This window comes from Artemia sp. Qi Xiang Cuo, chromosome 14, assembly GCF_049724085.1.
Source record: "Artemia sp. Qi Xiang Cuo chromosome 14, ASM4972408v1, whole genome shotgun sequence".
Taxonomy (NCBI): Eukaryota; Metazoa; Arthropoda; class Branchiopoda; order Anostraca; family Artemiidae; genus Artemia; species Artemia sp. Qi Xiang Cuo.
Window position 1 is genome coordinate 6,124,612 of NC_142807.1, and position 17,971 is coordinate 6,142,582.

Genomic DNA, 17,971 nt, shown 5'->3' on the forward strand with positions numbered 1-17,971 from the left:
TACGTATACTAATTACTTATTTGCATAATCATTGTGTTATTCTTTAGTTTTAAGTCATAAGGTGTCAAATATGAAATTTCAATTGAATTAAGAAACTCTGGCATGAATTTAAATCATCTTTCCTGTTAACGTACCAAAGAATCATCCGTTTTATAGGATTTGTTTCCTTTCGGGACTCGCTGTGATTTACACTGATGCTTCTTTTCTAATCACAGATTTCAGTTAAGATTCGATGTGATCATCCCTTTCGTATTTCTTCTTACCGCAGATTTTGTTGTCTATTATTTTCGCTTGGGATTCGTTTTGATGCTTGTTGTCGCATGTCTTCTAGCCACAGATCTTGTTTGTGCTTCACTACCGTGCATTATTACCTCATACATTTTCCCTTACCTCTTGTTTTAGCTGTTCACATTCATTCAAAATCAATTGTAATTTTGCATGAGATCAAAATTACAAGAAATTCTTGTTTTTTTTCGATTTTTGATTTATAAGCAAAATATGAATATATATTAGTAAATTATAAGGATGGAAAAACGATCATATGCAACCCAATGGGTTTCACCGATGACTGTTGAAAGATGATGTAAGCGTTATTTTTGTTAATAAATTATTTTTTGCTCTCTCTCTCTCTCTCTCTATCCCTCTCTCTCTTATACATTTCAGTAGCAATCCGGAATGTTCTAATGCCTAAGCCTTCTGAAATATCTAAATGACGCATTGGCATAATCATCGTTTTATTCTTTAGTTTAAAGTCATAGACTGGCAAACCCGCAATTCAATTTCTCTTTCCAGTTTATCCTTCACAGACGTTAAAATAACGTTATTCCATTACAGGGTGGTTAAGAAATTCAGGTGTGAATTCATTTTCTCATCCCTGTGCATCTTTGCAGACGCTGAAATATTATTGCTTCGTTCTAGGATGAAAAATTATCATTGTCAAACTAAATTAATTAATTATGGTGTGAATTCAATTCCTTCGTCCTGTTTATCCTTCACAGACTCGCGCACACTAAATTAACACGTCCCTCCATTCAATTGTAATTTTGCATTGTCTTCTAACAGCAGAATTCGTTCCGTACCATTTTTCTTTGCAATTCAATGTGATTTTTTTTTGTTTCTTGTTCCATAACTTTTTCTTTAGTGGTTCAGAGTCATTTGTAATCTTGTGTAATTTTGCATTGATACTAAAAACAGTACGACCACTCCTGGGGGAAAATTGATGTAAATCATGCCGTTGAAACGTATGTAAAAATCATGTCTCTTTAATATTTTTTCCCAAAACCAAGGCTCTGACCGAATTTTATCCAACTCATGACGTATCTAGATCATTTATTACAAATTTTATACTTTCCTACATTTTTGTCTTTAGAGGGTGGGATTCTTAGCCTTACACCCTATTTCCTGTTAATACCCATGCCCAAAAAGCTCTAAAATTGACAAAATTAAGGAACTATACCCCTTCCCGTGAGGCGTGACAGTGACGTTTCAGCATAATAATTTCTTTATACTTTTTGATTAGAAGCATTAGAAACTACAATGAAGGCCTTTGATTACCTTCTTTTCAAGAGAAATTGCTTAAAAATTGTTCTTGGTACCCGGCTGACTGACCGTATTTCAAACAATAAGCTATACGAAAAATGTGGTTCAATACCGCTTTCTAGGTCTATAATGAAAGAAAGGTTGAGGTGGTTAGGGCATGTAGTGCGGATGAAGGATGACAGATTGCCGAAGGTTGTTCTTTTCGGCCAACCATCAAGGGCTAAAAAGAAAGCAGGTCGCTTTCGTGTGGCGTGGTAGGACGCTATAAAGAAATATTTAAAGGAAATAGGAACTTCGTGGATGGGTTAAAAAACGGAGGCGTTGAATCGATAGGAGTGGAGGAGGATCGTGCGTAACTGTGTTAGTATCAGGCGGCTTGGTGCTGAGATGAGTTGTTAGTAGCAGTAGTAGTAGTTAAGATTCAAGTAAATTCTTCCGCTTTTTTTTACAGTTTTGGCTAATTTGAGACAGAAAAAGAATTTACTCTTTTAATAAACACTAGTGACGAAAGATTTAAAAATGCTCCCATGTGCCATTTTTTATTAACTAATATTTAACGATCAAGCTAAAGGTTAATATTGCTCTAAATTTACTGGCACAAGAAATCCAGTAAGTGTTCTAATGTTCTTTTCCTGTCTCCAGAACGGTGCATTTCACTATTTTTATCTTTTCTGTATAAGTATTTATAACTTTTGTGATGGAAGCGGAAGGTTTACCGCAAATTTCTTTAAGGATATTATTATAAATCATAGGTAAATACAATTACGTAATATTATAATTATGATATTTTGCCCTACAAAGATATAATAATCGGTAATAGTATAATAACAAAAGTCATTATGATAATACTGATTATTCAATAGATAATCTTTATTGTATTTTTTTTCTATTATTATTTGACAACTTATCCCCCCTTACCTTTACAAAGACCATTTTCCAGGACCTCTTAGAATATTTACAACTATTAGGATCGTCTGACCGAAACAAAATTTGTGAAGAAAACCCAAATCTAAAGAAGTTGGCCATCTTGATTGTTTTATTGCTTTAATTTTTAATTATGGTTAACCTATCTTAGAAATATATAATTCTAAGGTTAAACACAAAGTTAAACATGAAAATTAAAACAGTTACAAAAACCTTAGAAGTTTCTAAGCTCCTAGAGTAAATTTAAAAGAACAAAATTTCAAAAAAGTAGAGAACGGAGTTCAAACTTTAAACAGGAAGAAATCATCCTATTTATAAGCCCCCTTCTCAAATCCTCATTCTTTAATCTAAGGCTTAGTTTATATTCAACCATTCATATGATCCTATCTAAAACATGGGGAATTTTTAATGTGGATAGCAGGGGTGGGGGCTTTGGTGGGATGGTACTTTCGCTCATAAAACAGTTTAGTTGTTGTTCCTTCATCAGTTTAAACTTGCTCTTAACTTTCGTTTGAAAAAGCTTCAATTAATTTATGTTTTTGTTCATTTCAAACGTCATATTATGATTGATTTTAAATATTAGGGGGTTACTGCCCTTTAATACATCCACTCTTTAGGATGAAATCCGATTTTTCCATAAGGAAAAAAAGTTTTTAAGGTCCTAAATTTTGAACTTTCCAATGGTTATTGTTCCTTTAGGAAATTAAATAAAAAAACAAACTTTTTAACTGAAAGTAAGGAGCAACTTTAAAACTCAAATCGAACAGAAGTTATTCCGTATATAAAGGGGTTGCCCCCTCTTCAATACCTTGCTCTTCAAGCTAAAGTTTTTAGAACTTTTAAAAAAGCTTCCTATTCTAATTAAACAGGTCTTATCACTCATAGAAAATAGTTACAAACAGTCAAACTATAGCGTAAAGAGCAAAGTATTGAGGAGGGGGCAACCCCTTTATATACAGAATAATTTCTGTTTGTTGTTAAATTTAATGCTGCTCCTTACCTTCAGTTGAAAAAAACTTGATTTTTTGTTTGATTTCTGATCATTCCTCAAATAATGCCGCTGAATCTGGCTGACCCCGCATGAAAAATTACCTCCTCTCATGAGAAGCTTCTCCGCGGGCGATCACTCCGGAAATCCCACCTTCCGCGGAAATTTTTTCACAGAAATCCAAACCCGCTGTAAATTCCCCCAGAAAAATTTCTCGGTAACGAACTGTAAGTAAGGAGCAACCCGAGTAAATAGTACCTGAAGCTCTATAAAATGAATACCAGCTAAAAAAAAAAAATGACGCCAATAGATATATAAAAAGAATGGGCTTAGTATGCTGATTCTAAAAGTATAAGTTTCGTTAAGTTTAGTTTTAACCATCAAAAGCTACGAACCTGAGAAAACTTGTCTGATTTTCGAAAAAAGGCCTCACCATCCATGAAGAATTACCTCATCTCACGAGAAGCTCCTCCGTGGGGAAAAACATATTTTGACAACAATTGATATATAAAAAGAATGGATTTATTGTGCTGATTCCAAATATATAAGTTTCATTAAGTTTAGTCTAACCCGTTAAAAGCTAAGAGCCTGAGAAAATTTGTCTGATTTTCGAAAAAAGGGGGAAAGACCCTCTAGAAGTCATAAATTTTTACTGAAAACCACACCATCGGATTCAATGTATCAAAGAACCCTACTGTAGAGGTTTCAAGCTCCTATCTGCAAAAATGTGGAATTTTTTAAGGTTTCCTAGAAGAAAGATGACGAATGCGTGTTTATTTATTTGTTTGTTTATTTTTGTTTTTTTTTTTCCCCACAGGGGATCGTATCGACCCAGTAGGCCTAGAACTTTGGGAGAGGGGTCATTCTAACGAAAATGAAAAGTTTTAGTGCCCTTTTTAAGTGACTAAAAAATTGAAGGGCAACTAGACCCCCTCTCCCGCCACTTTTTCCTAAAATTGTCCGATCAAAATTTTGAGATAGTTATTTTGTTCAGCATAGTTGAAAGGCCCGATAACTATGTCTCTGGAGATGAAATGATCCCCAACAGTCCTTGGGGCGAGGTTTTTGAGTTATTCAATTTCCCCATTGTTAACGAATATAATTTGTTATTGGGAAATATGCATACATTTTTCGGGTGAGGAGGAGATAATGAATTTTCTGCTGGGTTAATATTTCACAGTCAGAATTTCACATGGAGAGGGATGTTTCCAGAGGATGAACTTTTCAGGGGAAATTTTACACTGGGGGAATTTGCCAGAATTCCTATACCAAATTTCTTTATATGTCTTGCTATGTCTTTACCGATTCAATTTTAAGCGTGAATATGTTAAGGGTATTTGTCCAGCGTAAATTTTTGCCACGATTGAATTGTCCAGAAATTATTTCTGTGGTAAGGGGAATTTTTTCGTAGAGGTGCAGCCAGAAGTCCTAGCGCTATTTAAAAAACGATTAAAAATTAAATAAAAAAACAAGTTTTTTCAAATGAAAGTAAGGAGCAACATTAAAACTTAAAACGAACAGAAATTATTACGCATAAGATGGGGGTTCCCCCTCCTTATTACTTCGCTCTTTACGCTAAAGTTTAAGTTTTGTCCAAATTAATTAAAAACGACTCCTAAAACACAAGGATCGTATAATTAGAACAATAAGTAACTTTTTTTTAAAGTGCCGAAAAACTTTAGCGTGAAGAGCGAAGTACTGAGTAGAGCAGCCCCCCTCCATTTGGTATAGGAATTCTGTCAAATCCCGTCAGTATAAAATTTCCCATGGAAAGTTTACTCCCGGAAATTTTCCTCTCAATGGAAAATTCTCCCTTTGGAAATCCATCTTAAGTGCAAAATACTACCCCCCCCCCCCAAAAAAAAAAGAAATCTGCATGCTTCTCAATAACAAATACTATCTGCAAACAATGGGCAAATTTCACGACTTACAGCCCTTTCCCCACGGGCTTTGAGGAGTCATGTTACACCTAAACGGATAGTTATTGGATCTTTTAACTATGCCGAATAAAATGGCTATCTTAAAATTTTGATTGGACGACTTCTTGGAAAAGGGGCCGTGAGAGGGGGCTGGTTGCCCTCCAATCTTTTTGGTGACTTAAAAACGACACTAGAACTTTGATTTCTGTTCAAATACAACTCTTCCAATCTTCTAAGAACATTAGTTCGATACAATCACCTCTTGGAAAAAAAAATATAATAAACACGCATCAGTGATCTTTCTTCCGGCGAAAAATGCAAAGTTCCAAATTTTTGTGAATAGGATCTTAAAACTTCTACAGTAATATTTTCTGATGGGCTGAATCTGACAATGCGATTTTCATTTAGATTCCTTAACTATTAAGGAGTGTTTCCCCTTTTTCCGAAAATCAGAAAAATTTTCTTAGGCCCGTAGCTTTTGATGGGTAACACTAAGCTTGATGAATCTTGTATATTTGAAATCCGCATAATAAGCCAATTCTTTTGATGTAACTAGTAGACTAGTACATTCCATATTGCGTACGCCCCTAGGAATTCCTATACTATTTGCGTACGCCTCTACACCTTTTCAAAGAGAGTGAGTATCCTCTCACATGGCCTTATACTTCTATGACTGCCATAGGAAATATCATATTATTTTACGAGACTTCTACATGTGATTAAACTACATGTTATATGTTTATGTCCCGTTGGTACCAGTCCAAATAAGCAGGGATTCCCCACCAGGGCTTAAGCATTGCAAAAAAGATAGTAGAATCAATACGAGATGCTCACACAAATGTTTTTCAACTATATGTTTTTCGATCGGACTGGTTTTCGAGGCGAGAACAGTTTTTTAGGCGCCGAATCAGAAATAACGAAAGTAATAGCCCCTCTCTCTCTCTCTCTCAGATAATTTTTTGTTGTTGCTGGCCCAGTTTCGTTGTGGCTGTTAGACTTTCAAAACATGAAAAAATTTTCCATATATGACTCCTATGTATGTACACACTGGAAAGCTGGTCATCGTTTGAGAAATGTAGAAGGATTGATGAGTATGATGAAAATTGTGGATTATGCAACCCATATGAATTGTATAGAAGATTTGCTATACAAATTAAAGATTGTAATTTCTGTCTTAAAGAAGTTTGTCACTTTCATCCCAGTTGCCATCTATGGTTCAGTTTTCACTATACTAAGTAAGATCAGTGGGAGAGTACATACGACAGTATGATTGGAAAGAATCACAAACGTGGCTTTAGTTTATTGCTAAGAGATTGGTATAGTCGTGGTTTTAGATTATTCTAGAAGAATGAACTAAATCAGCGATTCAACTGTTTGAACAGCAAAGAAATTTGATTTCTGTGTCATCGTTGTGAAGACAAAGACTATTATGATTGTAAATCCACTGATTTTTACTTGGCTGTGACGGAATGTGATTTGCCGCTTGAAGTCACTATTTGTGACATAACTTCAAATAAACAAATTGAAACGTGTAAACTCCACAGAATGAATGAGAATATGATCATTGACTATACAAAGAGGTAAGAAAAGAGGGAAATTACACTCTACTGTAGAAAATGTTACCCCGATATTACACTATATCAGGATGAGTATATTGTGAATTTAGGTGATACATTTCCTCTAGTTGTAGTCAACAAATACCTAGTAAAAGAGGAAATCTAAAGAGTAGAATAAGTTGTTTTATCGTGTGTATAAATTTTTTATTAATAAACAATTTCACATAAATTTTTAGAACATTTTAATCTTAAGACACTAAAATCAATATTAAATACGCTTATAAGTATGTTACCATATAGAAAGTCGCTCAATCAAAGTAAGTCAATATAGATGTCAATAAATTGTCTTTAGGTGTAGCCACAATATCTGAATATAACAACAAGAACCACATGAAAGCCACGTTTCTCAGTTGTCAACTCGTGCACTCTCCGTTTATTTTAAATAGTGGTGTTCCCGCTGCTTTCAATAAAGCTACAGATACATGGAGTGTAGAATTAATACGATAAACCAAAATGATCAAAGAATTCAATATTTTTTTCTGTTTGAAAGATACATAGCCAATGGCCAGTCTTCAAAGTCGATGGACTGCTATTAACAATGATTAGGGTATTGTTAACACTTGGAATTTTTTCAATGAAGTCCGAAGGTATGCAGTAGGACTTGTACTGGGACATGTATGAATCCATACTAAATACGTTAATTATTTGGTTTGTGTTCATGGTGCTAGGTCTAGTAGAACACTGCCATCGGGTGTGATTTCCCAATAGGTTTCAAATTGACTCAGTGATATTAGCGTGATACTGAATAAAGAATCATATTTTCTTTTATTATATGCATAAAAAAGTAACAATACTAAAAAAAAATACATTGAACATGAAAGCACACTAAACATGAAAAAATGCACTTTTTTTTTAATTTATTTATAATAAAAAATACAACATTTACATAGGCAGAGAGAAAAAAAACACTTAAATAAATACACTTTTTTTATTTATAGAAAAACATTTATTAGAATAAAGCACTTGAAATAATATCAAACACTTTTATTTACAGCATTTGGTATGGGATCCCCCCCCGGGGGGCTGCCGCTGCGGCGGGCCGGGAAGCGCCGTGCGAAGCGCCGCGGGACGGGAAGCGGGGGCTCGCTGCGGTGGGCCCGGACCGGGGGCATTAAATAGTGGAAATTACTCTGCCTTGCACACACATTGAAAATTTTTTATGATAAAGAAAAAAAAGAATTTAAAAGAATTTTAAAACACTCAATTACCCAAAAAATCCTCCCACTCAATTTATACTTTTTTTTAAAATGAATTTGAGTAAATTTTTCTATACTGAGTTGTTTCTGTGCTCTACGCATTCAACTTGGTCTGAAATTAAATATTGACCATGTGGTAGTACCTTCGAACTATCCTTAAGTACATAGACTTACTTCTATATAGCAGATAAAGTATTTTCATCAATTCTAATTTTTTAGTTTTTAAATTGCAATGATTGACTCCCCACGACGTTCACCCTTGGCACTAGACTACGCTCCACTGAGTTTCTATACACATTCGTGTCGAAACTATTTTTTACACAGTGTTTAGCAACCACCTTGTAAACTTGTTTGATATCCTTGTTATGCGTTTCCATGCAGTAAACCTTTGGTTCAGGAAGCACACTACTCGATATCAGATTGCTAGCCGTCTAAGATTTTAGCATTAACAATTGATTTGAGGCCTGGTGTTTTACTAGTTCTGGGTAGAGGGATTTGTCCCTATTAGTGTAGTCCATTCGTTAGCTAGTGTACTCGCCATTTTCCAAATTATTCAATAGATTTTCAGTTTTGACTTTTAACAGGAGTGAATCAGTGTCCCCGTAATACACTTGAACTTGTCCTTCAATCGGCCACAGTACCTTGCATACATTATAATAAAATGACAACATGAGTTTCTTGGATATTTCAGTTATTGCACTCCCCCCTGAAATATTTTTATTTAAAACAATGTTTCTTTTCTTACGGTGTAGGAGCACCATATCAGAGTCTATGATTGTGAACGATGTGAAGTTTGGATCCGCAATGATTCGAGCACAATCTTTGGGGTTGGTTACAATGTCACATCGACTTCTGTGTCGTACACTTTCGCATATTTTACGGAAAGCTGAGTTCAAAATTAGTTTATAGACTTCTTTTTCAACTTTTGTTTTCACTTGTGAACGCTTACTGACAAAGGTGTCAATAAACTTTTCATGTAAGGCTTTTGATCAAATTGGAGGGATCCATGAATCTTTGTGACCTTGAAACCATTGGATACCATCCATTTCAATAGCACGTGATGAACAACGATATTCTGTTTCGGGTTGAGGTCGGCAATTAGTTTTTGTTTTGAAGGTACCCAGTGCATACTCCAGTCCTCTACTAATGATAAATTGTAGGGGCTCAGAGAGTCCCTACCCACTGGTCTATTTATGCACGGAAAAAAAGTCTTTTACCGAGTCATGGATTTCCATGGGTATTTCACCGTCAATTTCAAAAAGCCATCCCTGTGCCCCATTCTTCTCAACACTGGCAATGTCGGGGAAATTCGAAGTACAGGGATTGTCAAGCCATTTATAATTGCCACACGGCAAAGAGTAGTGAGACATTACCGATGGGTCAAGAGAATTCATATCCAAAAAAACTGCGTTCGACTTTTCATCGGTGTGCTGTCCAGTCGGATCAGTTTTTATGATACGATCCCCGTGAAAAACATACCCACCCCTCATTGATCTTTCTACATACAGATGCTGATCCAGATCGGTGATCAGACCTATTTCCTTTTTGCTGATTTTGAGCATCAAGTCCATCACTATATGGGCAGTGGAAAATTTATAACATAAATCCAACGAAAATTATCCATAAATTTTATCTGTATTTTTGCACACAATGTCCAGAAGAGTGAGTACGTCACTGGCCAAGTATAGTTTACAATAATCCCATCCTTTTTTAAACCCACCCTTTATACAAACCCTCTTAGCAAATTCGTAGTCGCTAGCGGCGAACTCATTCTCAGTAAGAGATTTGTGAAAAATTTCAATGGGCGGTAGTGAAACCTCATCTAGACTCCAGCCAGAGTTGTACTAATCATATTGATATATACCCTTACAAGTTAATAAATCATACATTTCATCATCAGGGAAGCGCTGTTTGAGGAGGGGGAAGCTTTCAACATTGTCACTTTTCTGTACCTGAATCAATTGACTTAAAGATTTGGGGAAGAAGCTGAAAAAGTCTAAAAAACGGATTTTATTCAGGCACGTGTTGCCATTGGCAACTGTTTTCGACATGAATTCTAGCAGCCGTAGCTTCTCCGATGATTTGGGTGTAATGTCATGGGAAAAATAACCATCTATTGATGCTGCATCTACAATTCCAACTTGTGCAATGTAAGCCAATACCGGTAAAATAAACTTTAAGTCGTAATTGGAATTGTGTATGAGAACAGGAAAAAAATATCGCTACCTAACGTTTAAATTGCATGACTGGTGGGCTACCCCTCTAAATTTACTTCCTCCCGTTGTAATTTCCTACCACAAATGATCATGGTCAATCACCTACCTCCTCCCCCCATTCCCAACACCATCATCAAATTCTCCCTTGCAAACCCAACACATTTTACGATTTTTAATGGCCATTATGTCATCTGGTGATAGGAGCATAGGATAGTTTGTGTAACGAAGGCACGAAGTTGCACCGTTCGCTGTTTTGATTATACTGACCAATGCCGAGCGCATGCAGTCTTCACCGTCACCCAACATATCAACTACATCCAGCACTTGCATCGTATTATTGGAATCTCGTTGCGCATGAGCGTAAGAGACCCCTATGGCTTCATGTATTTTAACACGATTTGAATTTGACGGATCGCACACGTCTGTCAGTTTAGCTTCGCAGTCCAAAGCGATCTTATTGCTCTGCTGGAGCGTGTTTTGGAAATTTTTAAAACGTAAGATCGCTCTATCTCCACTTACAGTCTCCACAGCCTGGTATCCATGACGTTTACAGTGTTTCATGTGATGCTTTAACTTTAAATCAGAGCGAAAGCTTGAGAGGCATGTTGGACAGTAATAACACGCCTCATGTTTCTTACCCTCCCCCAAAACCCTACTAATATCGGTAATTGGATTAAAATGACCAATTGAATCGGAGTCTGTGGGTGGAGTGTATAGAAGCCACATCCTATGTTCTACTGATTCAATTGAAGGAGCCCGCACTGGAAATAATATACCCTTCTTATCGGAACGCTGGCCCTCCTCAAATTCGGTTTCATACTGTAACACCGTGACACCAATCTTTAAATGTGCATTAGCCCGCTCAAAAATATCTATTCCTTTTAGTTTCACGGGAAATTGGCCATTTAAACAATTGAAATATACTTTGGGGAACTTTGAACCCTCCCTACCATTAATTGCCATTTCATCCAACTTTTTCCTAGATGCATCTATTTGAAGAGGTCTGTATGCGTCAATTAAAATGCATACTTGTAACATTGCAGCCTCGGATCGAAAAATTCGTTGTGCCCCCTGAAACCCCACTAAGTCTGAATGATATTTTAAAAAAATACCACACTCACTATGCCCACCTCTTGAAATAAAATCATTTTGAAACCTAAAAGTATTATTATTTAAACTTTCAGTAAATATAACAAAATACCCACTACCACCCTTGTTCTAATTGTACCACTTTTAAATATCTTAGCCCAAATAAGAAAAAACTCCCCAAAATTTGATAAATTCGGCCGCCCTGCCATCATCTCTTTTTGCACATATTTCGAATACAGCTCGCTCGCATTTTCATTTAAAAAAAATATTTTTAGTGCTATTGATGCTTTTAAACTGACCCCCACCCCACGCCCCCATCTTTTGTTCAAGAATGGCTCATATATTATTCTTGTATGAATCTTTTATGGCCAAGGGATCTGTTATTATATCACCCAACACTAGAGAGTTGAATAGATTACCGATTCGGGTGCAGTATACCTTTGTGTTGTGCAAGGCAGAGTTGGACAGAAAAAAATCAGGATGAGGGGGTACGTGCGTTGTTGTTGTATTACTACTAGTATTAGATATATCAGTAAGAGTACTGGTGGGGGTGACATAGAATTGTCAATAACACCATCCCCAGTCAGATCAATTACATTGGCTGGAGATGGCATGAGGTCCCCTAAGCCTGATAGCACATATTCCAAGGTGTTTTGGGACAATTGATAGAGCCAGCCTGTATTGTCCTGTGTTGGAATTTCTTTATGAGGACCCGGTTCAGATGCACTAGTAATATCCCCTAAATGCTCATGCATAAATCTATCTGCCCATTCCGGGTCCTCAATCATGTCAATATCACAAGTTAAGTCGTCTAGGCTAGCCATTTCCCCAAAAACATCATTAAGAAAACCTCTATGCCACTCCATATTATCCAGAACTAATGAAGGTTCTTCTCTGAACTCCATTGGTGGTGATAGAATTTGTCCAGTAAATGCTGATGTCTCATCACCCAATGGTGGTGCTATATCATTAATCTATAGAAAAAATGTTTTATTTTCTATGTGAAATAAGCATTATTTCATAAAGTTGAAAAATCATGTTCATTTTTTTTCCATACCACCCATAAAACTCAATTCCTCCTAGAATTATTTAAACTAAATACTTTTTGCTTATAGCATTATTTACAGAACAAATGCATAATAAATTACAAATTTTGTTAGTAACATGAAGACAAACACACAATAAAATAGTCAAAATCATTACGTTGTTATTGAATTTGAAATGTTCATTATACTATCTCAATTAGTTATCTGTTAGACAAAAAAATAATCGGCGAATAAAACACTCACACACACACACACACATATACATATACACGCACGCATACATGCACACACACACGCACACATACACGCACACACACCTTCACACACACACGCACACACACACACACACACAAACACACATGCGCACACACGCTGAAATATTCTTACAGGTTGAAAATACGTTTCTAACCCCTATATATATATATTCCATTAGCCTATAAGTAATTATGTCTCTGAAGTCAGATAGAAACGTGCTGCGGAAACAAATTATGCAACGTCAGAATTTCTACTTCAAAAATTCTTAGTTTTCTCATAACTTTTGATGGATTAAGTTAAACGAAATAATTTAAAGATATTCAAAATCAGCATTAAAATACAATTCGATTAATATGTATATTGAAAAAATTTCACCACCCGGATCAAACATAAGAAATAAATATATGCTATTCAATCATTACGTCGTAATTGAATTTGCACTATTCATTATACTATCTCAATGAATTATCGAGTAGACGCAGCGCATGCACCGCTCACACACACACACACACACAACAATCCTTACGTCGTTATTGAATTTAAAATAGCAATTAAACTATCTCAATGAATTATAGAGTAGACACAGAGCTTGTACCACTCACACAAATACACACACGCACACACACAAACACAACAATCAGAATGTCGATATATAATTTACTCTATTCATTATAATATCTCACTGAATTATCGAGTAGACGTTGCGCCTGCACCGTTCACACACAGACACACACACACAACACACAACAAAATAACGAAAATCATTACTTATTTATTTAATTTTCAGTATTATTTATAATATCTAATTTAATTATCGAGTAGACAGAAAAATAAGCGGTACGTGCACCGCTCGCACACTCCTTCAAATTGACCTGCGAACAATAATCATTAGAGAGGACAAATATTTGAAAACTCACGCTTAAATTTGCAGTTTCCTTGTCGAGAGCTGGAGAGGCCACATTATTATTATCTTGCGTTGGTTGTGAAGGACCCGGTAATGCTTCATAAGGGGTCATCCCACAATCTTGTGCGGCAGCAGTAACATTATGAACTATCATCCATTCCCTCTTGAATTTTCTACCAGGTTGCATGGTGGTCTGTATAGAGCTGACACTGGCATGAGAGGGCCCCGGCTGGTCCAGAGAACTTGTAATAGAGCTAGCATATCTGATGATGGATGGTCTTGCAGCTTGCATCGATGTGGTATCACCCCATCTTGGTCTCTTTTCGGGGGGAGAGTAATTGTAGGAATCTTCCCACTTAAAAAGGAAGAAGAAAAATTTAGTAAGGAAATAATAATAACCTCTCTTTTACAGATAAATTGTCCTCTAAAGTTTATTCTGATGTTTGTAGTGCTATAACTATTAACACTTTTGAAATATTTAAAAAGAAAAGCTTTTAAAGTAAAATTTTGGAGAATTTTTAGTTTGGTGGGGAAGGGGAGAGTTCAAAAACATCTCCCCATAATATAATTTGCCCTATAAAGTCAATTCTGATATTTGTAGGAGTCTATGTCTTAGTGCTTTAGAAATATTTAAAAAGAAAAGCTTTTAAAGTAAAATTTTGGAAAATTTTGAGTTTCGGGGGAAGATGGAGTTCAAAAAATTAGTCGGCACAAGAAATTCCGTCCTCCTTTCTCCCTTACTTTCCATGCGAGGAAATGGTTTTTTTTCACAGCGTAAGACCTTCTCAATCATTGACTACAATTTAAAATAGAATGTATTTCATCTAATTAGGCTAGAATACAATTTTATCTCTTTGTCAAGGAACATCCTTGTTCCTAATTCATTAAGCATATGCCATTAATTTATTGTAGCAAAAGCGTGTTAAATTTGATTCCCAAAACTGTCACTTCCTTTGTAACACCGAAGCTTTCCATTTAAGCAGGTAAAGAAAACGCATTTTTAATTAGAATGAATGAGGAAACTGGCATTTTTTTTGAACGAAAATAACTAAAAGTAAGGGATTATGGTCGTAAACAGAGTAGTGGAGGAGGAAGTTTTTGTTTTACATAATAGAAAAAGCATACTTAGCGTTTTCTAACGAATATACTCGTCATATTTTAGGGTTTGTATTCTTGGAGGGGAGGGGGCTAAGTCCCCCTGAAATTTGAATTTACTGGTAAAATACCATTTATCTGGAAATAAATTCAGTAAACTATACTCACATTGAAAATAGAAATATCCATTGTTTCAAAGTTAATAAAATTCAGTGTACTATGTTCGATTTGTTAAAACATAATTAAAATTAAATTGTTATGCATGAACATTTTATACAGAATTTCAAGGACTAATAAAAACGGATGTGACCTCGAAAAATCACTCTGGTTGAGTTACATAATTTCGTGCATACTCCCCAAAACATGTTTGACTACTTTATACCATACCAGCTTTAAATAAACATGTGCACGTGAACTCACGATGTACATTCTAATGAAATTCTTATCAAAAAAAAAACCTGTCTGCTCAAATTATATAATTACTAGCATAATCTAAAAACATGTTAGACCACATTATGTATTTCCAAATTAAAAAAAAAATTGTTAAATTTATTTTTCAATAAAAACTTGTCTTTATTTTCATAACATGCATTATAGTATGCCAAGTTTTAAGTGTTCACGCTTAAGTTTAATGTCTCAGGCATGGGTTTTTCATGTATAGTTATTGTGTAATTGTATGTGTAATTAGGATCAGCACCTAGGTTACTACTAATGTCAGTGTGATATTTATTGTTTTCGTGCTGCTTAATTTTACTATAAGTTCCAGTGTCCTTCTCTCAAAATAAAACAATACTGCGAAAACATTAAATAGGGTTTTTTTCCTTTTAGAATTCGAAAACTACAACATTATTTCACGAAACTGTGAGCATTATGTAAAGTTTATTTGTTTTGGCGTCAATGTTTCGGAACAGACGAAACCAAGTAACGTAAGTAATTTTTTTGGAATATTTTCTCTTGGATCGTTGTAGGCCAGGTTAGATTTTTAACTTACTAATCAAGTCTTCATTTCTAGAAAATGCTTGGCTCTTAAACTTTTTATTTCGCTTTTCATTAGAAAGTCCTGAAAAATACAGCATCAGTTCATCCTTGGTATTCAGACAATTGTAAGATTGTCAGAAGATTCTAAATAATATATGGTGGGTCTGAACCGTATATTATGAACAGTGATGGCGATCCCCCTCCAGATCTCAGGTGACATCTTCCATTCAGCGACGAGGACGATGGAATGTGACGCTTCTTGATACCTAAATAAGTATGTTGCACAAGGAGGATCGTCTTTGAATGAAGTCTGGCCATATAATCTACAGAGATTAACGAGGAGAGGCAAATTTACTACTTGTCAGTGGACGTTGCAAAAACCAGTTTAACTTGAAACTACAATTTTGCAGAATAAAAGATTTTGCAGAATATATATATATATATATATATATATATATATATATATATATATATATATATATATATATATATATATATATATATATATATATATATATATATATATATATATATATATATATATATATATATATATATATATATATATCTCTCTCTCTCTCTCTCTCTCTCTCTCTCTCTCTCTCTCTCTCTCTCTCTCTCTCTCTCTCTCTCTCTCTCTCTCTCTCTCTCTCTCTCTCTCTCTCTCTCTCTCTCTCTCTCTCTCTCTCTCTCTCTCTCTCTCTCTCTCTCTCTCTCTCTCTCTCTCTCTCTCTCTCTCTCTCTCTCTCTCTCTCTCTCTCTCTCTCTCTCTCTCTCTCTCTCTCTCTCTCTCTCTCTCTCTCTCTCTCTCTCTCTCTCTCTCTCTCTCTCTCTCTCTCTCTCTCTCTCTCTCTCTCTCTCTCTCTCTCTCTCTCTCTCTCTCTCTCTCTCTCTCTCTCTCTCTCTCTCTCTCTCTCTCTCTCTCTCTCTCTCTCTCTCTCTCTCTCTCTCTCTCTCTCTCTCTCTCTCTCTCTCTCTCTCTCTCTCTCTCTCTCTCTCTCTCTCTCTCTCTCTCTCTCTCTCTCTCTCTCTCTCTCTCTCTCTCTCTCTCTCTCTCTCTCTCTCTCTCTCTCTCTCTCTCTCTCTCTCTCTCTCTCTCTCTCTCTCTCTCTCTCTCTCTCTCTCTCTCTCTCTCTCTCTCTCTCTCTCTCTCTCTCTCTCTCTCTCTCTCTCTCTCTCTCTCTCTCTCTCTCTCTCTCTCTCTCTCTCTCTCTCTCTCTCTCTCTCTCTCTCTCTCTCTCTCTCTCTCTCTCTCTCTCTCTCTCTCTCTCTCTCTCTCTCTCTCTCTCTCTCTCTCTCTCTCTCTCTCTCTCTCTCTCTCTCTCTCTCTCTCTCTCTCTCTCTCTCTCTCTCTCTCTCTCTCTCTCTCTCTCTCTCTCTCTCTCTCTCTCTCTCTCTCTCTCTCTCTCTCTCTCTCTCTCTCTCTCTCTCTCTCTCTCTCTCTCTCTCTCTCTCTCTCTCTCTCTCTCTCTCTCTCTCTCTCTCTCTCTCTCTCTCTCTCTCTCTCTCTCTCTCTCTCTCTCTCTCTCTCTCTCTCTCTCTCTCTCTCTCTCTCTCTCTCTCTCTCTCTCTCTCTCTCTCTCTCTCTCTCTCTCTCTCTCTCTCTCTCTCTCTCTCTCTCTCTCTCTCTCTCTCTCTCTCTCTCTCTCTCTCTCTCTCTCTCTCTCTCTCTCTCTCTCTCTCTCTCTCTCTCTCTCTCTCTCTCTCTCTCTCTCTCTCTCTCTCTCTCTCTCTCTCTCTCTCTCTCTCTCTCTCTCTCTCTCTCTCTCTCTCTCTCTCTCTCTCTCTCTCTCTCTCTCTCTCTCTCTCTCTCTCTCTCTCTCTCTCTCTCTCTCTCTCTCTCTCTCTCTCTCTCTCTCTCTCTCTCTCTCTCTCTCTCTCTCTCTCTCTCTCTCTCTCTCGCTCTCTCTCTCACTTTCTCTCTTTCTCTCTCTCTCTTTCTCTATCTCTCTCTATCCCTCTCTCTCTGTCTCTCTCTCTCACACACTCTCTCTCTGTCTCTCTCTCTCACACACTCTCTCACTTTCTTTCTCTCTCTATCTCTCTCTCTCTCTCTGTCTCTATTTCTTACTCACTTTATCTCTCTTTCTATCTATCTCTCTATATCTCTCTCTGTGGTTGATTAAATTTATATATCTAGATTTATATATTTTGGGAAAATATTTAGTTGGGGAATTTTTTCGGATGGAATCTTCCACAGAGAGAG